This window comes from Schistocerca serialis, chromosome 4 (assembly GCF_023864345.2).
Source record: "Schistocerca serialis cubense isolate TAMUIC-IGC-003099 chromosome 4, iqSchSeri2.2, whole genome shotgun sequence".
NCBI lineage: Eukaryota > Metazoa > Arthropoda > Insecta > Orthoptera > Acrididae > Schistocerca > Schistocerca serialis.
In genome coordinates this window covers 927,205,071-927,229,360 of record NC_064641.1, presented here as the reverse complement: position 1 = coordinate 927,229,360, position 24,290 = coordinate 927,205,071, and positions in this window count along the sequence as shown.

The window sequence follows — 24,290 nt, the reverse complement described above, 5'->3', positions numbered from 1 at the left end:
AGGCACAATGCTGACATAAGTACAAGAGAACTGACACTCCTACTTTCTATGGTTTGAACCCCTCCTGTGAGTCCAGTATTAGATTCCGATGCGTCACTTCAGGTTTACTGTATCCTTTGGACCTTCTCATAGACGACGTAACACAGAAGTTTCATCCGAATTTAATACAAAAGGCACAATGCCGACTTATGTACAAGAGGGTTGACACTCTAAGTTTCTATGATTTGGACCTCTCCTGTGGGTCCAGTTTTAGATTCCGATGCTTCACTTCAGGTTTACTGTATATCTTGGACCTTCTAAGTGACGATGAAGCACAGAAATTGCATCCGAATTTAATACAAAAGGCACAATGCCAACTTAAGCACAATAGAACTGACACTCTAACTTTCTATGATTTGAACCGCTCCTGTGAGTCCAGTTTTAGATTCCGATGCTTCACTTCATGGTTACTGTATCCCTTGGACCTTCTTATTGACGATGAAACACAGAAATTGCATCTGAATTTAATACAAAAGGCACAACGTCGCTTTAAGTACAAGAGGACTTTCCATGATTTGAACCTCTCCTGTGAGTCCAATTTTAGATTCTGATGCTTCACTTCAGGTTTACTGTATACCTTGGACCTTCTTATTGACGATGAAGCAGAGAAATTGCATCCGAATTTAATACAGAAGGCACACTGCCGACTTAAGTACAAGAGGACTGACACTCTAACTTTCTATGATTTGAACCTCTCCTGTGAGGCAAGTTTTAGATTCCATTGCTTCACTTCAGGTTAACTGTATCCCTTGCACCTTCTTACTGACGATGAAACTCAGATATTGCATCCGAATTTAATACAAAAGGCACAATGCCGACTTAAGTACAAGAGGGTTGACACTCTAAGTTTCTATGATTTGGACCTCTCCTGTGGGTCCAGTTTTAGATTCCGATGCTTCACTTCAGGTTTACTGTATACCTTGGACCTTCTAAGTGACGATGAAGCACAGAAATTGCATCCGACTTTAATACAAAGGGCACAATGCCGACTTGAGTACAAGAGGACTGACACTCTAACTTTCAATGATTTGAACCTCTCCTGTGAGTCCTGTTTTAGATTCCGATGCTTCACTTCAGGTTTACTGTATAACTTGGACCTTCTTATTGACGAAGAAGCACAGAAATTGCATCCGAATTTAATAGAGAAGAAACAAAGCCGACTTAAGTACAAGTGGACTGACACTCTAACTTTCTATGATTTGAACCGCTCCTGTGAGTCCAGTTTTAGATTCCGATGCTTCACTTCAGGGTTACTGTATCCCTTGAACCTTCTTATTGACGATGAAACACAGAAATTGCATCTGAATTTAATACAAAAAGCACAACGTCGCTTTAAGTACAAGAGGACTTTCCATGATTTGAACCTCTCCTGTGAGTCCAATTTTAGATTCTGATGCTTCACTTCAGGTTTACTGTATACCTTGGACCTTCTTATTGACGATGAAGCAGAGAAATTGCATCCGAATTTAATACAGAAGGCACAATGCCGACTTAAGTACAAGAGGACTGACACTCTAACTTTCTGTGATTTGAACCTCTCCTGTGAGTCCTGTTTTAGATTCCGATGCTTCACTTTAGGTTTACTGATTCCCTTGGACCATCTTATTAACGATGAAGCACAGAAATTGCATCCGACTTTAATACAAAAGGCACAATGCCGACTTAACTACAAGAGGACTGACACTCATACTTTCAATGATTTGAACCTCTCCTGTGAGTCCAGTTTTAGATTCCGATGCTTCACTTCAGGTTTACTGTATAACTTGGACCTTCTTATTGACGAAGAAGCACAGAAATTGCATCCGAATTTAATAGAGAAGAAACAATGCCGACTTAAGTACAAGTGGACTGACACTCTAACATTCTATGATTTGAACCACTCCTGTGAGTCCAGTTTTAGTTTCGGATGCTTCACTTCAGATTTACTGTATAACTTGGTCCTTCTTATTGACGATGAAGCACAGATTTTGCATCCGAATGTAATACAAAAGGCACAATGACGACTTAAGTACAAGAGGACTGACATTCTAACTTTCTATGACTTGAACCTCTTCTGTGAGTCCAGTTTTAGATTCCGATGCTTCACTTCAGGTTTACTGTATCGCTTGGACCATCTAGTTGAAGATGAAACTCAGAAATTGCATCCGAATTAATTACAAAAGGCACAATGCTGACATAAGTACAAGAGAACTGACACTCCTACTTCCTATGGTTTGAACCCCTCCTGTGAGTCCAGTATTAGATTCCGATGCGTCACTTCAGGTTTACTGTATCCTTTGGACCTTCTCATAGACGACGTAACACAGAAGTTTCATCCGAATTTAATACAAAAGGCACAATGCCGACTTATGTACAAGAGGGTTGACACTCTAAGTTTCTATGATTTGGACCTCTCCTGTGGGTCCAGTTTTAGATTCCGATGCTTCACTTCAGGTTTACTGTATACCTTGGACCTTCTAAGTGACGACGAAGCACAGAAATTGCATCCGAATTTAAAACAAAAGGCACAATGCCGACTTAAGCACAATAGAACTGACACTCTAACTTTCTATGATTTGAACCGCTCCTGTGAGTCCTGTTTTAGATTCCGATGCTTCACTTCAGGGTTACTGTATCCCTTGGACCTTCTTATTGACGATGAAACACAGAAATTGCATCTGAATTTAATACAAAAGGCACAACGTCGACTTAAGAACAAGAGGACTTTCAATGATTTGAACCTCTCCTGTGAGTATAATTTTAGATTCTGATGCTTCACTTCAGGTTTAATGTATCCCTTGCACCTTCTTATTGACGATGAAACTCAGATATTGCATCCGAATTTAATACAAAAGGCACAATGCCGACGTAAGTACAAGAGGACGGACACTCTAAGTTTCTATGATTTGAACCTCTCCTGTGAGTCCAGTTTTAGATTCCGATGCTTCACTTCATGTTTACTGTATACCTTGGACCTTCTAAGTGACGATGAAGCACAGAAATTGCATCCGAATGTAATACAAAAGGCACAATGCCGACTTAAGTACAAGAGGACTGACACTCTAACTTTCTGTGATTTGAACCTCTCCTGTGAGTCCTGTTTTAGATTCCGATGCTTCACTTTAGGCTTACTGATTCCCTTGGACCATCTTACTAACGATGAAGCACAGAAATTGCATCCGACTTTAATACAAAAGGCACAATGCCGACTTAAGTACAAGAGGACTGACACTCATACTTTCAATGATTTGAACCTCTCCTGTGAGTCCAGTTTTAGATTCCGATGCTTCACTTCAGGTTTACTGTATAACTTGGACCTTCTTATTGACGAAGAAGCACAGAAATTGCATCCGAATTTAATAGAGAAGAAACAATGCCGACTTAAGTACAAGTGGACTGACACTCTAACATTCTATGATTTTAACCACTCCTGTGAGTCCAGTTTTAGTTTCGGATGCTTCACTTCAGATTTACTGTATCCCTTGGTCCTTCTTATTGACGATGAAGCACAGATTTTGCATCCGAATGTAATACAAAAGGCACAATGACGACTTAAGTACAAGAGGACTGACATTCTAACTTACTATGACTTGAACCTCTTCTGTGAGTCCAGTTTTAGATTCCGATGCTTCACTTCAGGTTTACTGTATCGCTTGGACCATCTAGTTGAAGATGAAACTCAGAAATTGCATCCGAATTAATTACAAAAGGCACAATGCTGACATAAGTACAAGAGAACTGACACTCCTACTTTCTATGGTTTGAACCCCTCCTGTGAGTCCAGTATTAGATTCCGATGCGTCACTTCAGGTTTACTGTATCCTTTGGACCTTCTCATAGACGACGTAACACAGAAGTTTCATCCGAATTTAATACAAAAGGCACAATGCCGACTTATGTACAAGAGGGTTGACACTCTAAGTTTCTATGATTTGGACCTCTCCTGTGGGTCCAGTTTTAGATTCCGATGCTTCACTTCAGGTTTACTGTATACCTTGGACCTTCTAAGTGACGATGAAGCACAGAAATTGCATCCGAATTTAATACAAAAGGCACAATGCCGACTTAAGCACAATAGAACTGACACTCTAACTTTCTATGATTTGAACCGCTCCTGTGAGTCCAGTTTTAGATTCCGATGCTTCACTTCATGGTTACTGTATCCCTTGGACCTTCTTATTGACGATGAAACACAGAAATTGCATCTGAATTTAATACAAAAGGCACAACGTCGCTTTAAGTACAAGAGGACTTTCCATGATTTGAACCTCTCCTGTGAGTCCAATTTTAGATTCTGATGCTTCACTTCAGGTTTACTGTATACCTTGGACCTTCTTATTGACGATGAAGCAGAGAAATTGCATCCGAATTTAATACAAATGGCACACTGCCGACTTAAGTACAAGAGGACTGACACTCTTACTTTCTATGATTTGAACCTCTCCTGTGAGGCAAGTTTTAGATTCCATTGCTTCACTTCAGGTTAACTGTATCCCTTGCACTTTCTTACTGACGATGAAACTCAGATATTGCATCCGAATTTAATACAAAAGGCACAATGCCGACTTAAGTACAAGAGGGTTGACACTCTAAGTTTCTATGATTTGGACCTCTCCTGTGGGTCCAGTTTTAGATTCCGATGCTTCACTTCAGGTTTACTGTATACCTTGGACCTTCTAAGTGACGATGAAGCACAGAAATTGCATCCGACTTTAATACAAAGGGCACAATGCCGACTTGAGTACAAGAGGACTGACACTCTAACTTTCAATGATTTGAACCTCTCCTGTGAGTCCTGTTTTAGATTCCGATGCTTCACTTCAGGTTTACTGTATAACTTGGACCTTCTTATTGACGAAGAAGCACAGAAATTGCATCCGAATTTAATAGAGAAGAAACAATGCCGACTTAAGTACAAGTGGACTGACACTCTAACTTTCTATGATTTGAACCGCTCCTGTGAGTCCAGTTTTAGATTCCGATGCTTCACTTCAGGGTTACTGTATCCCTTGAACCTTCTTATTGACGATGAAACACAGAAATTGCATCTGAATTTAATACAAAAAGCACAACGTCGCTTTAAGTACAAGAGGACTTTCCATGATTTGAACCTCTCCTGTGAGTCCAATTTTAGATTCTGATGCTTCACTTCAGGTTTACTGTATACCTTGGACCTTCTTATTGACGATGAAGCAGAGAAATTGCATCCGAATTTAATACAGAAGGCACAATGCCGACTTAAGTACAAGAGGACTGACACTCTAACTTTCTGTGATTTGAACCTCTCCTGTGAGTCCTGTTTTAGATTCCGATGCTTCACTTTAGGTTTACTGATTCCCTTGGACCATCTTATTAACGATGAAGCACAGAAATTGCATCCGACTTTAATACAAAAGGCACAATGCCGACTTAAGTACAAGAGGACTGACACTCATACTTTCAATGATTTGAACCTCTCCTGTGAGTCCAGTTTTAGATTCCGATGCTTCACTTCAGGTTTACTGTATAACTTGGACCTTCTTATTGACGAAGAAGCACAGAAATTGCATCCGAATTTAATAGAGAAGAAACAATGCCGACTTAAGTACAAGTGGACTGACACTCTAACATTCTATGATTTGAACCACTCCTGTGAGTCCAGTTTTAGTTTCGGATGCTTCACTTCAGATTTACTGTATAACTTGGTCCTTCTTATTGACGATGAAGCACAGATTTTGCATCCGAATGTAATACAAAAGGCACAATGACGACTTAAGTACAAGAGGACTGACATTCTAACTTTCTATGACTTGAACCTCTTCTGTGAGTCCAGTTTTAGATTCCGATGCTTCACTTCAGGTTTACTGTATCGCTTGGACCATCTAGTTGAAGATGAAACTCAGAAATTGCATCCGAATTAATTACAAAAGGCACAATGCTGACATAAGTACAAGAGAACTGACACTCCTCCTTCCTATGGTTTGAACCCCTCCTGTGAGTCCAGTATTAGATTCCGATGCGTCACTTCAGGTTTACTGTATCCTTTGGACCTTCTCATAGACGACGTAACACAGAAGTTTCATCCGAATTTAATACAAAAGGCACAATGCCGACTTATGTACAAGAGGGTTGACACTCTAAGTTTCTATGATTTGGACCTCTCCTGTGGGTCCAGTTTTAGATTCCGATGCTTCACTTCAGGTTTACTGTATACCTTGGACCTTCTAAGTGACGATGAAGCACAGAAATTGCATCCGAATTTAATACAAAAGGCACAATGCCGACTTAAGCACAATAGAACTGACACTCTAACTTTCTATGATTTGAACCGCTCCTGTGAGTCCTGTTTTAGATTCCGATGCTTCACTTCAGGGTTACTGTATCCCTTGGACCTTCTTATTGACGATGAAACACAGAAATTGCATCTGAATTTAATACAAAAGGCACAACGTCGACTTAAGAACAAGAGGACTTTCAATGATTTGAACCTCTCCTGTGAGTATAATTTTAGATTCTGATGCTTCACTTCAGGTTTAATGTATCCCTTGCACCTTCTTATTGACGATGAAACTCAGATATTGCATCCGAATTTAATACAAAAGGCACAATGACGACTTAAGTACAAGAGGACTGACATTCTAACTTTCTATGACTTGAACCTCTTCTGTGAGTCCAGTTTTAGATTCCGATGCTTCACTTCAGGTTTACTGTATCGCTTGGACCATCTAGTTGAAGATGAAACTCAGAAATTGCATCCGAATTAATTACAAAAGGCACAATGCTGACATAAGTACAAGAGAACTGACACTCCTACTTTCTATGGTTTGAACCCCTCCTGTGAGTCCAGTATTAGATTCCGATGCGTCACTTCAGGTTTACTGTATCCTTTGGACCTTCTCATAGACGACGTAACACAGAAGTTTCATCCAAATTTAATACAAAGGGCACAATGCCGACTTAAGTACAAGAGGGTTGACACTCTAAGTTTCTATGATTTGGACCGCTCCTGTGGGTCCAGTTTTAGATTCCGATGCTTCACTTCAGGTTTACTGTATACCTTGGATTTTCTAAGTGACGATGAAGCACAGAAATTGCATCCGAATTTAATACAAAAGCACAATGCCGACTTAAGTACAAGAGGACTGACACTCCTACATTCTATGATTTGAACCACTCCTGTGAGTCCAGTTTTAGAATCCGATGCTTCACCTCAGGTTTACTGCATCCCTTGGACCTTCTTATTGACGATGAAACACAGTAATTCCATCTGAATTTAATACAAAAGGCACAATGCCGACTTGAGTACAAGAGGACTGACTCTCTAACTTTCAATGATTTGAACCTCTCCTTTGAGACCTGTTTTAGATTCCGATGCTTCACTTCAGGTTTACTGTATCATTTGGACCTTGTTATTGACGATGAAGCACCGAAATTGCATCCGAATTTAATACAAAAGGCACAATGCCGACTTAAGTACAATAGAACTGACACTCTAACTTTCTATGATTTGAACCGCTCCTGTGAGTCCAGTTTTAGATTCCGATGCTTCACTTCAGGGTTACTGTATCCCTTGGACCTTCTTATTGACGATGAAACACAGAAATTGCATCTGAATTTAATACAAAAGGCACAATGCCGACTTAAGTACAAGAGGACTGACACTCTAACTTTCTATGATTTGAACCTCTCCTGTGAGTCAAGTTTTAGATTCCATTGCTTCACTTCAGGTTAACTGTATCCCTTGCACCTTCTTATTGACGATGAAACTCAGATATTGCATCCGAATTTAATACAAAAGGCACAATGCCGACGTAAGTACAAAAGGACTGACACTCTAAGTTTCTATGATTTTAACCTCTCCTGTGAGTCCAGTTTTAGATTCCGATGCTTCACTTCATGTTTACTGTATACCTTGGACCTTCTAAGTGACGATGAAGCACAGAAATTGCATCCGAATGTAATACAAAAGGCACAATGCCGACTTAAGTACAAGAGGACTGACACTCTAACTTTCTGTGATTTGAACCTCTCCTGTGAGTCCTGTTTTAGATTCCGATGCTTCACTTTAGGTTTACTGATTCCCTTGGACCTTCTTATTGACGATGAAGCACAGAAATTGCATCCGACTTTAATACAAAATGGCACAATGCCGACTTAAGTACAAGAGGACTGACACTCATACTTTTAATGATTTGAACCTCTCCAGTGAGTCCAGTTTTAGATTCCGATTCTTCACTTCAGGTTTACTGAATCCCTTGGACCTTCTTATTGACGATGAAAAACAGAAATTGCATCCGAATTTAATACAAAAGGCACATTGCCGACTTAAGTACAAGAGGACTGACACTCTAAATTTCTATGATTTGAACCTCTCCTGGGGGTCCAGTTTTAAATTCCGATGCTTCACTTCAAGTTTACTGTATCCCTTGGACCTTCTTATAGACGATGAAGCACAGATTTTGCACCGAATTTAATACAAAAGGCACAATGCTGACTTAAGTACAATAGGAATGACACTCTAACTTTCGATGATTTGAACCTCTCCTGTGAGTCCAGTTTCAGATTCCGATGCTTCACTTCAGGTTAACTGTGTCCCTTGCACCTTCTAATTGACGATAAAACACAGAAATTGCATGCGAATTTAATACAAAAGGCACAATGCCGACTGAAATACAAGAGGACAGACACTCTAACTTTCTATGATTTGAACCTCTCCTGTGAGTCCAGTTTTAGATTCCAATGCTTCATTTCAGGTTTACTGTATCCCTTGGACCTTCATTCTGATGATGAAACACAGATATTGCATCCGAATTTAATATAAAAACGCACAGTGCCGACTTAAGTACAAGAGGACTGACACTCTAACTTTCTATGATTTGAACCTCTCCTGTGAGTCCAGTTCAAGATTCCGATGCTTCACTTCAGATTTACTCTATCCCTTGGAACTACTTATTGACGATGAAAAACAGAAAGTGCATCCGAATTTAATACAAAAGTCACAATGCCGACTTAAGTACAAGAGGACTGACACTCCTACTTTCTATGATTTGAACCTCTCCAGTGAGTCCAGTTTTAGATTCCAATGCTACGCTTCAGGTTTACTGTATAACTTGGACCTTCTTATTGACGAAGAAGCACAGAAATTGCATCCGAATTTAATAGAGAAGAAACAATGCCGACTTAAGTACAAGTGGACTGACACTCTAACATTCTATGATTTGAACCTCTCCTGTGAGTCCAGTTTTAGTTTCCGATGCTTCACTTCAGGTTTACTGTATCCCTTGGTCCTTCTTATTGACGATGAAGCACAGATTTTGCATCCGAATGTAATACAAAAGGCACAATGACGACTTAAGTACAAGAGGACTGACATTCTAACTTTCTATGACTTGAACCTCTTCTGTGAGTCCAGTTTTAGATTTCGATGCTTCACCTCAGCTTTACTGTATCCCTTGGACCCTCTTATTGACGATGAAACACCGGAATTGCATCCGAATTCAATACAAAAGACACAATGCTGACTTAAGTACAAGAGGACTGACACTCCAACTTTCTATGATTTGAACCCCTCCTGTGAGTCTAGTTTTAGATTCCGATGCTTCACTTCAGGATTACTGTATCTCTTGGACCTTCTTATTGACGATGAAGCACAGAAAGTGCATCCGCATTTAATACAAAAGGCACAATGCCGACTTAAGTACAAGAGAACTGACACTCTAACTTTCTATGGTTTGAACCGCTCCTGTGAGTCGAGTTTTAGATTCCGATGCTTCACTTCAGGTTTACTGTATACCTTGGACCTTCTTATTGACGATGAAACACAGAAATTGCATCCGAATTTTATACAAAAGGCACAATGCCAACTTAACTACAAGTGGACTGACACTCTAACTTTCTATGAAGTGAACCTCTCCTGTGAGTCCAGTTTTAGATTGCGATGCTTCACTTCAGGTTTACTGTATCCCTTGGACCTTCTTATTGACGATGAAACACAGAAATTGCATCCGAATTTAATACAAAAGGCACAATGCCGACTTAAGTACAAGAGGACTGACACTCTAACTTTCCATGATTTGAACCTCTCCAGTGAGTCCATTTTTTAATTTTTTGCTTCACTTCTGGTTTACTGTATCCCTTCGACCTTCGTATTGACGATGAAACACAGATATTGCATCCGAATTTAATACAAAAGCACAATGTCGACTTAAGTACAAGAGGACTTTCTATGATTTGAACCTCTCCTGTGAGTCCAATTTTAGATTCCGATGCTTCACTTCAGGTTTACTGTATACCTTGGACCATCTTATTGACGATGAAGCACAGATATTGCATCCGAATTTAATGCAAACGGCACAATACCGACTTATGTACGAGAGGACTGACACTCTAACTTTCTATGAAGTGAACCTCTCCTGTGAGTCCAGTTTTAGATTGCGATGCTTCACTTCAGGTTTACTGTATCCCTTGGACCTTCTTATTGACGATGAAACACAGAAATTGCATCCGAATTTAATACAAAAGGCACAATGCCGACTTAAGTACAAGAGGACTGACACTCTAACTTTCCATGATTTGAACCTCTCCAGTGAGTCCATTTTTTAATTTTTTGCTTCACTTCTGGTTTACTGTATCCCTTCGACCTTCGTATTGACGATGAAACACAGATATTGCATCCGAATTTAATACAAAAGCACAATGTCGACTTAAGTACAAGAGGACTTTCTATGATTTGAACCTCTCCTGTGAGTCCAATTTTAGATTCCGATGCTTCCCTTCAGGTTTACTGTATACCTTGGACCTTCTTATTGACGATGAAACACAGAAATAGCATCCGAAGTTAATACAAAAAGCACAATGCCGACTTAAGTACAAGGGGACTGACACACTAACTTTCTATGATTTGAACCGCTCCTGTGAGTCCAGTTTTTGATTCCGATGCTTCACTTCAGGTTTACTGTATGCTTTGGACCTTCTCATTGACGACGTAACACAGAAATTGCATCCAAATTTAATACAAAAGGCACAATGCAGACTTAAGTACAAGAGGACTGACACTCTAACTTTCTATGATTTCAACCTCTCCTGTGAGACCAGTTTTAGATTCAGATGCTTCACTTCAGGTTTACTGTATACCTTGGACCTTCTTATTGACGATGAAACACAGAAATTGCATCCGAATTTAATTCAAAAGGCAGAATGCCGACTTAAGTACAAGAGAACTGACACTCTAACTTTCTATGATTTGAACCTCTCCTGTGAGTCCAGTTTGACATTACGATGCTTCAGTTCAGGTTTACTGTATCCCTTGGACCCTCTTATCGACAATGAAACACTGAAATTGCATCCGACCTTAATACAAAAGGCACAATTCCGACTTAAGTACAAGAGGACTGACACCCCTACTTCCTATGATTTGAACCTCTCCTGTGAGTCCAGTTTTTCATTCCGATGCTTCACTTCAGGTTTACTGTATGCTTTGGACCTTCTCATTGACGACGTAACACAGAAATTGCATCCAAATTTAATACAAAAGGCACAATGCAGACTTAAGTACAAGAGGACTGACACTCTAACTTTCTATGATTTCAACCTCTCCTGTGAGACCAGTTTTAGATTCAGATGCTTCACCAGGTTTACTGTATACCTTGGACCTTCTTATTGACGATGAAACACAGAAATTGCATCCGAATTTAGTTCAAAAGGCAGAATGCCGACTTAAGGACAAGAGAATTGACACTCTAACTTTTTATGATTTGAACCTCTCCTGTGAGTCCAGTTTTAGATTCTGATGCTTCACTTCAGGTTTACTGTATACCTTGGACCTTCTTATTGACGATGAAACACAGAAATTGCATCCGAATTTAATACAAAAGGCACAATGCCAACTTAAGTACAAGAGGAGAGACACTCTAACTTTCTATGATTTGAACCTCTCCTGTGAGTCCAGTTTTAGATTCCGATGCATCACTTCTGGTTTACTGTATCCCTTGGACATTCTTATTGACAATGAAACACAGAAATTGCATCTGAATTTAATACAAATGGCACAATGCCGACTTAAGTACAAGAGGTTTGACACTCTAACTTTCTATGATTTGAACCTCTCCTGTGAGTTCAGTTTTAGATTCCGATGCTTCACTTCAGGTTTACTGTATACCTTGGACCTACTTATTGACGATGAAACACAGAAGTTGCAAACGAATTTAATACAAAAGCACAATGCCGACTTAAGTACAAGAGGACTGACACTCTAACTTTCTATGATTTGTACCTCTCCTGTGAGACCAGTTCTAGATTCCGATGCTTCACTTCAGGTTTACTGTATCCCTTGGACCTTCTAATTGACGATGAAACACAGAAATTGCATCCGAATTTAATACAAAAGGCAACAATGCCGACTTAAGTACATGAGGACTGACACTCTTACTTGCCATGATTTGAACCACTCCTGTGAGTCCAGTTTTACATTCTGATGTTTCACTTCTGGTTTACTGTATCCCTTCGACCTTCGTATTGACGATGAAACACAGAAATTGCATCCGAATTTAATAAAAAAGGCACAATGTCGACTTAAGTACAAGTGGACTGACACTCTAACGTTCTATGATTTGAACCTCTCCTGTGAGTCCAATTTTAGATTCCGATGCTTCACTTCAGGTTTACAGTATACCTTGAACCTTCTTATTGACAATGAAGCACAGATTTTGCATCCGAATTTAATACAAAAGGCACAATGCCGACTTATGTACGAGAGGACTGGCACTCTAACTTTCTATGATTTGAACCACTCCTGTGAGTCCAGTGTTACATTTCGATGCTTCACTTTAGGTTTACTGTATACCTTGGACATTCTTATTGACGATGAAACACAGAAATTGCATCCGAATTCAATACAAAAAGCACAATGCCGACTTAAGTACAAGAGGACTAACAACTCTAACTTTGAATGATTTGAACCTCTCCTGTGAGTCCAGTTTTAGATTCCGATGCATCACTTCTGGTTTACTGTATCCCTTGGACCTTCTTATTGACGATGAAACACAGGAATTGCATCCGATTTAATACAAAAGGCACAATGTTGACTTAAGTACAAGAGGACTGACACTGCTACTTTCTATGGTTTGAACCCCTCCAGTGAGTCCAGTTTTAGATTCCGATGCTTCACTTCAGGTTTACTGTATCCCTTGGACTTTCTTATTGACGATGAAACACAGAAATTGCATCAGAGTTTAATACAAAAATCTCAATGCCGTCTTAAGTACAAGGGGACTGACACTCTAACTTTCTATGATTTGAACCTCTCACGTGAATCCAGTTTTAGATTCCGATGCTTCACTTCAGGTTTACTGTATCCCTTGCACCTTCTTATTGACGATGAAAGACAGAAATTGCATCCGAATTTATTACAAAAGGCACAATGCCGACTTAAGTACAAGAGGCCTGACACTCTAACTTTCTATGATTTGAACCTCTCCTGTGAGTCCAGTTTTAGATTCCGATGCTTCACTTCAGGTTTACTGTATCCCTTGGACCTTCTTATTGACGACGAAACACAGGAATTGCATCCGAATTTAATACAAAAGGCACAATGCTGACTTAAGTACAAGAGGACTGACACTCCTACTTTCTATGGTTTGAACCCCTCTTGTGAGTCCGGTATTAGATTCCGATGCTTCACTTCAGGTTTACTGTATACCTTGGACCATCTTATTGACGATGAAGCACAGATATTGCATCCGAATTTAATGCAAACGGCACAATACCGACTTATGTACGAGAGGACTGACACTCTAACTTTCTATGATTTGAACCTCTCCTGTGAGTCCAGTTTTAGATTCCGATGCTTCACTTCAGGTTTACTGTATACCATGGACCGTCTTATTGACCATGAAACACAGAAATTGCATCCGAATTTAATTCAAAAGGCAGAATGCCGACTTAAGTACAAGAGAACTGACACTCTAACTTTCTATGATTTGAACCTCTCCTGTGAGTCCAGTTTGACATTACGATGCTTCCCTTCAGGTTTACTGTATACCTTGGACCTTCTTATTGACGATGAAACACAGAAATAGCATCCGAAGTTAATACAAAAAGCACAATGCCGACTTAAGTACAAGGGGACTGACACTCTAACTTTCTATGATTTGAACCTCTCCTGTGAGTCCAGTTTCAGATTCCGATGCTTCAGTTCAGGTTTACTGTATCCCTTGGACCCTCTTATCGACGATGAAACACGGAAATTGCATCCGACTTTAATACAAAAGGCACAATTCCGACTTAAGTACAAGAGGACTGACACCCCTACTCCCTATGATTTGAACCTCTCCTGTGAGTCCAGTTTTTGATTCCGATGCTTCACTTCAGGTTTACTGTATGCTTTGGACCTTCTCATTGACGACGTAACACAGAAATTGCATCCAAATTTAATACAAAAGGCACAATGCAGACTTAAGTACAAGAGGACTGACACTCTAACTTTCTATGATTTGAACCTCTCCTGTGAGACCAGTTTTAGATTCAGATGCTTCACTTCAGGTTTACTGTATACCTTGGACCTTCTTATTGACGATGAAACACAGAAATTGCATCCGAATTTAGTTCAAAAGGCAGAATGCCGACTTAAGTACAAGAGAACTGACACTCTAACTTTTTATGATTTGAACCTCTCCTGTGAGTCCAGTTTTAGATTCTGATGCTTCACTTCAGGTTTGCTGTATACCTTGGACCTTCTTATTGACGATGAAACACAGAAATTGCATCCGAATTTAATACAAAAGGCACAATGCCAACTTAAGTACAAGAGGAGAGACACTCTAACTTTCTATGATTTGAACCTCTCCTGTGAGTCCAGTTTTAGATTCCGATGCATCACTTCTGGTTTACTGTATCCCTTGGACATTCTTATTGACAATGAAACACAGAAATTGCATCTGAATTTAATACAAATGGCACAATGCCGACTTAAGTACAAGAGGTTTGACACTCTAACTTTCTATGATTTGAACCTCTCCTGTGAGTTCAGTTTTAGATTCCGATGCTTCACTTCAGGTTTACTGTATACCTTGGACCTACTTATTGACGATGAAACACAGAAGTTGCAAACGAATTTAATACAAAAGCACAATGCCGACTTAAGTACAAGAGGACTGACACTCTAACTTTCTATGATTTGTACCTCTCCTGTGAGACCAGTTCTAGATTCCGATGCTTCACTTCAGGTTTACTGTATCCCTTGGACCTTCTAATTGACGATGAAACACAGAAATTGCATCCGAATTTAATACAAAAGGCAACAATGCCGACTTAAGTACATGAGGACTGACACTCTTACTTGCCATGATTTGAACCACTCCTGTGAGTCCAGTTTTCCATTCTGATGTTTCACTTCTGGTTTACTGTATCCCTTCGACCTTCGTATTGACGATGAAACACAGAAATTGCATCCGAATTTAATAAAAAAGGCACAATGTCGACTTAAGTACAAGTGGACTGACACTTTAACGTTCTATGATTTGAACCTCTCCTGTGAGTCCAATTTTAGATTCCGATGCTTCACTTCAGGTTTACAGTATACCTTGAACCTTCTTATTGACAATGAAGCACAGATTTTGCATCCGAATTTAATGCAAAGGCACAATGCCGACTTATGTACGAGAGGACTGGCACTCTAACTTTCTATGATTTGAACCTCTCCTGTGAGTCCAGTGTTACATTTCGATGCTTCACTTTAGGTTTACTGTATACCTTGGACATTCTTATTGACGATGAAACACAGAAATTGCATCCGAATTCAATACAAAAAGCACAATGCCGACTTAAGTACAAGAGGACTAACAACTCTAACTTTGAATGATTTGAACCTCTCCTGTGAGTCCAGTTTTAGATTCCGATGCATCACTTCTGGTTTACTGTATCCCTTGGACCTTCTTATTGACGATGAAACACAGGAATTGCATCCGATTTAATACAAAAGGCACAATGTTGACTTAAGTACAAGAGGACTGACACTGCTACTTTCTATGGTTTGAACCCCTCCTGTGAGTCCAGTTTTAGATTCCGATGCTTCACTTCAGGTTTACTGTATCCCTTGGACTTTCTTATTGACGATGAAACACAGAAATTGCATCAGAGTTTAATACAAAAATCTCAACGCCGTCTTAAGTACAAGGGGACTGACACTCTAACTTTCTATGATTTGAACCTCTCACGTGAGTCCAGTTTTAGATTCCGATGCTTCACTTCAGGTTTACTGTATCCCTTGCACCTTCTTATTGACGATGAAAGACAGAAATTGCATCCGAATTTATTACAAAAGGCACAATGCCGACTTAAGTACAAGAGGCCTGACACTCTAACTTTCTATGATTTGAACCTCTCCTGTGAGTCCAGTTTTAGATTCCGATGCTTCACTTCAGGTTTACTGTATCCCTTGGACCTTCTTATTGACGACGAAACACAGGAATTGCATCCGAATTTAATACAAAAGGCACAATGCTGACTTAAGTACAAGAGGACTGACACTCCTAATTTCTATGGTTTGAACCCCTCCTGTGAGTCCGGTATTAGATTCCGATGCTTCACTTCAGGTTTACTGTATCCTTTGGACCTTCTCATAGGCGACGTAACATAGAAGTTTCATCCGAAATTAATACAAAAGGCACAATGCCGACTTAAGTACAAGAGGACTGACATTCTAACTTTCAATGATTTGAACCCCACCTGTGAGTCCAGTTTTAGATTCCGATGCTTCACTTTAGGTTTACTGTATACCTTGGACCTTCTTATAGACGATGAAACACAGAAATTGCATCCGAATTTAATACAAAAGGCACGATGCCGTCTTAAGTACAAGAGGACTGACACTCTAACTTTCTATGATTTGAACCTCTCCTGTGAGTCCAGTTTTAGATTCCGATGCTTCACTTCAGGTTTACTGTATACCTTGGACTTTCTTATAGACGATGAGGCATAGAAATTGCATCCGAATTTAATACAAAAGGCACAATGCCGACTTAAGTAGAAAAGGACTGACACTCTAACTTTCTATGATTTGAACCTCTTGTGTGAGTCCAGTTTTAGCTTCCCATGCTTCACTTCAGGTTTACTGTATCCCTTGACTCTTCTTATTGACGATATAACACAGAAATTGCATCCGAATTTAATACAAAATGCTCAATGCCGACTTAAGTACAAGAGGACTGACACTCCTACTTTCTATGATTTGAACCCGTCCCGTGAGTCCAGTTATAGATTCCGGCACTTCACTTCAGGTTTACTGTATACCTTGGACCATCTTATTGACGATGAAACACAGAAATTGCATCCGAATGTAATACTAAAGGCACAATGCCGACTTAAGTACAAGAGGACTGACACTCTAACTGAATATGATTTGAATTCCTCCTGTGAGTCCAGTTTTGGATTCCGATGCTTCACATCAGGTTTACTGTATCCCTTGGACCTTCATATTGACGTTGAAACACAGTTATTTCATCCGAATTTAATACAAAAGGCACAATGCCGACATAAGTACAAGAGGACTGACACTCTAAATTTCTATGATTTGAACCTCTCCTGTGAGTCCAGTCTTAGATTCCGATGCTTCACATCAGGTTTACTGTATCCCTTGGACCTTCATATTGACGATGAAACATAGAAATTGGGTCTGAATTTAATACAAAAGGCACAATTTCGACTTAAGTACAAGAGGACTGACACTGTAACATTCTATGATTTGAACCTCTCCTGTGAGTCCAGTTTTAGATTCCGATGTTTCACTTCAGTTTACGGTATCCCTTGGACCATCTTATTGACGATGAAACACAGAAATTTCATCCGAATTTAATACAAAAGGCACAATGCCTACTTAAGTACAAGAGGACTGACTCTCTATCTTTCTATGATTTGAACCTGTCCCGTGAGTCCAGTTTTAGATTCCGATACGTCACTCCAGGTTTACTGTATACCTTGGACCTTCTTATTGACGATGAAACACAGAAATTGCATCCGAATTTAATACAAAAGGCACAATGCCGACTTAAGTACAAGAATACTGACACTCAAACTTTCAACGATTTGAACCTCTCCTGTGAGTCCAGTTTTACATTCCTATGCTTCACTTCAGGTTTACTGTATACCTTGGACCATCTTATTGACGATGAAACACAGAAATTGCATCCGAATGTAATACTAAAGGCACAATGCCGACTTAAGTACAAGAGGACTGACACTCTAACTGAATATGATTTGAATTCCTCCTGTGAGTCCAGTTTTGGATTCCGATGCTTCACATCAGGTTTACTGTATCCCTTGGACCTTCATATTGACGTTGAAACACAGTTATTTCATCCGAATTTAATACAAAAGGCACAATGCCGACATAAGTACAAGAGGACTGACACTCTAAATTTCTATGATTTGAACCTCTCCTGTGAGTCCAGTCTTAGATTCCGATGCTTCTCATCAGGTTTACTGTATCCCTTGGACCTTCATATTGACGTTGAAACACAGTTATTTCATCCGAATTTAATACAAAAGGCACAATGCCGACATAAGTACAAGAGGACTGACACTCTAAATTTCTATGATTTGAACCTCTCCTGTGAGTCCAGTCTTAGATTCCGATGCTTCACTTCAGGTTTACTGTATCGCTTGGACCATCTTGTTGAAGATGAACTCAGAAATTGCATCCGAATTTAATACAAAAAGGACAATGCTGACTTAAGTACAAGAGGACTGACACTCCTACTTTCTATGGTTTGAACCCCTCCTGTGAGTCCAGTATTAGATTCCGATGCTTCACTTCGGGTTTACTGTATCGTTTAGACCATCTTGTTGAAGATGAAACTCAGAAATTGCATCCGAATTTAATACAAAAGGCACAATGCTGACTTAAGGACAGGAGGACTGACACTCCTACTTTCTATGGTTTGAACCTCTCCTGTGAGTCCAGTTTTAGAGTCCGATGCATCACTTCTGGTTTACTGTATCCCTTGGAGCTTCTTATTGACGATGAAACACAGGAATTGCATCTGAATGTAATACTAAAGGCACAATGCTGGCTTAAGTACAAGAGGACTGACACTCCTACTTTCTATGATTTGAACCCCTCCAGTGAGTCCAGTTTAAGATTCCGATGCTTCACTTCAGGTTTACTGTATCCCTTGGACTTTCTTATTGACGATGAAACACAGAAATTGCATCAGAGTTTAATACAAAAGGCACAATGCCGTCTTAAGTACAAGCGGACTGACACTCTAACTTTCTATGATTTGAACCTATCACGTGAGTCCAGTTTTAGATTCCGATGCTTTACTTCAGGTTTACTGTATCCCTTGGACCTTCTTATTGACGATGAAACACAGAAATTGCATCCGAATTTAATACAAGAGGCATAATGCCGACTTAAGTACAAGAGGACTGACACTCTAACTATCTATGATTTGAACCTCTCCTGTGAGTCCAGTTTTAGATACCGATGCTTCACTTTAGGATTACTGTATCAATTGCACCTTCGTATTGACGATGAAACACAGAAAATGCATCCAAATTTAATACAAAAGGCACAATGCCGACTTAAGTACAAGTGGACTGACACTCTAACTTTCTATGATTTGAACCTTTGCTGTGAGTCCAGTGTTAGATTCCGATGCTTCACTTCAGGTTTACTGTATCCCTTGGACCTTCTTATTGACGATGAAGCACAGATTTTGCATCCAAATTTAATACAAAAGTCATAATGTTGACTTAAGTACAAGAGGACTGTTACTCTAACTTTCTATGATTTGAACCTCTCCTGTGAGTCCAGTTTTAGATTCCGATGCAATACTTCAGGTTTACTGTATACGTTGGACCTTCTTATAGACGTTGAAACACAGAAATTGCATCCGAATTGAATACAAAAGGCACAATGCCGACTTAAGTACAAGAGGACCAACACTCTAACTTCATATGATTTGTACCTCTCCTGTGAGTCCAGGTTTAGATTCCGATGCTTCACTTCAGATTTACTGTATACCTTGGACCTTCTTATTGACGATGAAGCACAGAAATTGCATCCGAATTAAATACAAAAGGCACAATACCGACTTAAGTACAAGAGGACTGACACTCTAACTTTCTATGATTTGAAACTCTCCTGTGAGTCTAGTTTTAGATTACGATGCTTCACATCAGGCTTACTGTATACCTTGGACCTTCTTATTGACGATGAAAGACAGAAATTGCATCCAAATTTAATACAAAAGGCAAAATGCCGACTTAAGTACAAGAGGACTGACACTCAAACTTTCTATGATTTGAACCTCTCCTGTGAGTTTAGTTTTAGATTCCGATGCTTCACTTCAGGTTTACTGTATACCTTGGACCTTCTTATAGACGATGAAACACAGAAATTGCATCCGAATTTAATACAAAAGTCACAATGCCGACTTAAGTACAAGAGGACTGACACTCTAACCTTCTACGATTTGAACCTTTCCTGAGAGTCCAGTTTCAGATTCCGATGCTTCACTTCAGGTTTACTGTATACCTTGGACCTTTTTATTGACGATGAAACACAGATATTGCATCCGAATTTAATACAAAAGACACAATGACGACTTAAGTACAAGAGTACTGACACTCAAACTTTCAACGATTTGAACCTCTCCTGTGAGTCCAGTTTTAGATTCCGATGCTTCACTTCAGGTTTACTGTATACCTTGGACCATCTTATTGACGATGAAACACAGAAATTGCATCCGAATTTAATACAAAAGCCACAATGCCGACTCAAGTACAAGAGGACTGACACTCTAACATTCTATGATTTCATCCTCTCCTGTGAGTCCAGGTTTAGATTCCGATGCTTCACTTCAGGTTTACTGTATCCCTTGGACCTTCATATTGACGTTGAAACACAGATATTGCATCCGAATTTAATACAAAAGGCACAATGCCGACATAAGTACAAGAGGACTGACACTCTAAATTTCTACGATTTGAACCTCTCCTGTGAGTCCAGTCTTAGATTCCGATGCTTCACTTCAGGTTTATTGTATCGCTTGGACCATCTTGTTGAAGATGAAACTCAGAAATTGCATCCGAATTTAATACAAAAGCACAATGCCGACGTAAGTACAAGAGGACTGACACTCTAACTTTCTATGATTTGAACTCCTCCTGTGTGTCCAGTTTTGGATTCCGTTGCTTCACTTCAGGTTCACAGTATCCCTTGGACCTTCTTTTGACAATGAAACACAGATATTGCATCCGAATTTAATACAAAAGGCACAATGCCGACTTAAGTACAAGAGGACTGACACTCTAACTTTCTATGATTTGAACCTCTCCTGTGAGTCCAGTTTTGGATTCCGATGCTTCACTTCAGGTTTACTGTATCCCTTGGACGTTCTTATTGACGATGAAGCACAGATTTTGCATCCGAATTTAATACAAAAGGCACAATGCCAACTTAAGTACAAGAGGACTGACACTCTAACTTTCTGTGACTTGAACCTCTCCTCTGAGTCCAGTTATAGATTCCAATGCTTCACTTCAGGTTTACTGTATACCTTGGACCTTCTAATTGTCAATGAAACACAGAAATTGCATCAGAATTTAATACAAAATGCACAATGCCGACTTAAGTACAAGCGGACTGACACTCTAACTTTATATGATTTGAACCTTTCCTGCGAGTCCAGTTTTAGATTCCGATGCTTCACTTCAGGTTTTCTGTTTCGCTTGGAGCTTCTTATTGACGATGAAACGCAGAAATTGCATCCGAATTTAATACAAAAGGCACAATGCCGACTTAAGTACAAGAGGACTGACACTCTAACTTTCTATGATTTGAACCTCTCCTGTGAGTCCAGTTTTAATTTCCGATGCTTCACTTTAGGTTCACTGTATCCCTTGGACCTTCTTATTGACGATGAAACACAGAAATTGCATCCGAATTTAATAGGAAAGGCACAATGCCGACATAAGTACAGGAGGACTGACACTCTAACTTTCTATGATTTGAACCTCTCCTGTAAATCCAGTTTTAGATTCCGATGCTTCACTTCAGGTTTACTGTATCCCTTGTACCATCTTATTGACGATGAAGCACAGATTTATCATCCGAATTTAATACAAAAGGCACAATGCCGACTTAAGTACAAGAGGACTGACACTTTAACTTTCTATGATTTGAACCAGTGCTGTAAATCCAGTCTTAGATTCTGATGCTTCACTTCAGGTTTACTGTATACCTTGGTACTTCTTATTGTTGCTTAAACACAGAAATTGCATCCGAATTTAATACAAAAGGCACAATGGCGTCTTAAGTACAAGAGGACTGACACTCTAACATTCTATGATTTGAACCTCTCCAGTGAGTCCAGTTTTAGATTCCGATGCTTCACTTCAGGTTTACTGTATACCTTGGACGGTCTTATTGACGATGAAGAACAGAAGTTGCATCCGAATTTAATACAAAATGCACAATGCCGACTTAAGTACAAGCGGACTGACACTCTAACTTTATATGATTTGAACCTTTCCTGCGAGTCCAGTTTTAGATTCCGATGCTTCACTTCAGGTTTTCTGTATCCCTTGGAGCTTCTTATTGACGATGAAGCACAGAAATTGCATCCGAATTTAATACAAAAGGCACAATGCCGACTTAAGTACAAGAGGACTGACACCCTAACGTTCTCTGATTTGAATCCCTCCTGTGAGTGCAGTTTAACATTCCGATGCTTCGCTTCAGGTTTAGTGTATCCCTTGGACTTACTTATTGACGATGAAGCACAGAAATGGCATCTGGATTTAATACAAATGGCACAATGCCGACTTTAGTACAAGTGGACTGACACTCTAACTGTCTATGATATGAACCTCTCCTGTGAGTCCACTTTTAGATTCCGATGCTTCACTTCAGGTTTACTGTATCCCTTGACTCTTCTTATTGACGATGTAACACAGAAATTGCATCCGAATTTAATACAAAAGGCACAATGCCGATTTAAGAGGACTGACACTCCAATTTTCTATGATTTGAACCTCTCCTGTGAGTCTAGTTTTAGATTCCAATGCTTCACTTCAGGTTTACTGTATCCCTTGGATGCTCTTATTGACGATGAAGCACAGAAATTGCATCCGAATTTAATAGAAAAGGCACAATGCTGACTTAAGTACAAGAGGACTGACACTCTAACATTCAATGATTTGAACCTCTCCTGTGAATCCAGTTTAAGATTCCGATGCTTCACTTCAGGTTTACTGTATCCCTTAGACCTTCTTATTGACGATGAAACACAGAAATTGCTTCCGAATTTAATACAAAGGCACAATGCCGACCTAAGTACAAGAGGAGTTACACTCTAAGATTCTATGATTTCAACCTCTCCTGTGAGTCCACTTTTAGATTCCGATGCTTCACTTCAGGTTTTCTGTATCCCTTGGACCTTCTTATTGACAATGAAACGCAGAAATTGCATCCCAATTTAATAGAAAAATGCACAATGCCGACTGAAGTACAAGAGGACTGACACTCAAACTTCCTATGATTTGAACCTCTCCTGTGAGTCCAGTATTAATTTCCGATGCTTCACTTCAGGTTTACTGTATCCCTTGGACCTTCTTATTGACGATAAAACACAGAAATTGCATCCGAATTTAATAAAAATGCACAATGCCGACGTAAGTACAAGAGGACTGACACTCTAACTTTCCATGATTTGAACGTCTCCTATGAGTTTAGTTTTAGATTCCGTTGCTTCACTTCAGGTTTGCTGTATCCCTTGGACCTTCTTATTGACGATGAAACACAGAAATTGCATCCGAATTTAATACATAAGGCACTATTCCGACTTAAGTACAAGAGGAATGACACTCTAACTTTCGATGATTTGAACCTCTCCTGTGAGTCCAGTTTTAGATTCCGATGCTTCACTTCAGGTTTACTGTATCCGTTGGACCTTCTTATTGGCGATGAAACACAGAAATAGCATCCGAATTTAATAGAAAAGGCACAATGCCGACTAAAGTACAAGAGGACAGACACTCTAACTTTATATGATTTGAACCTGTCCTGTTAGTCCAGTTTCAGATTCCGATGCTTCACTTCAGGTTAACTGTATACCTTGAATCTTCTTATTGTTGCTTAAACACAGAAATTGCATCCGAATTTAATACAAAAGGCACACTGGCGTCTTAAGTACAAGAGGACTGACACTCTAACATTCTATCATTTGAACATCTCCAGTGAGTCCAGTTTTAGATTCCGATGCTTCACTTCAGGTTTACTGTATCCCTTGGAC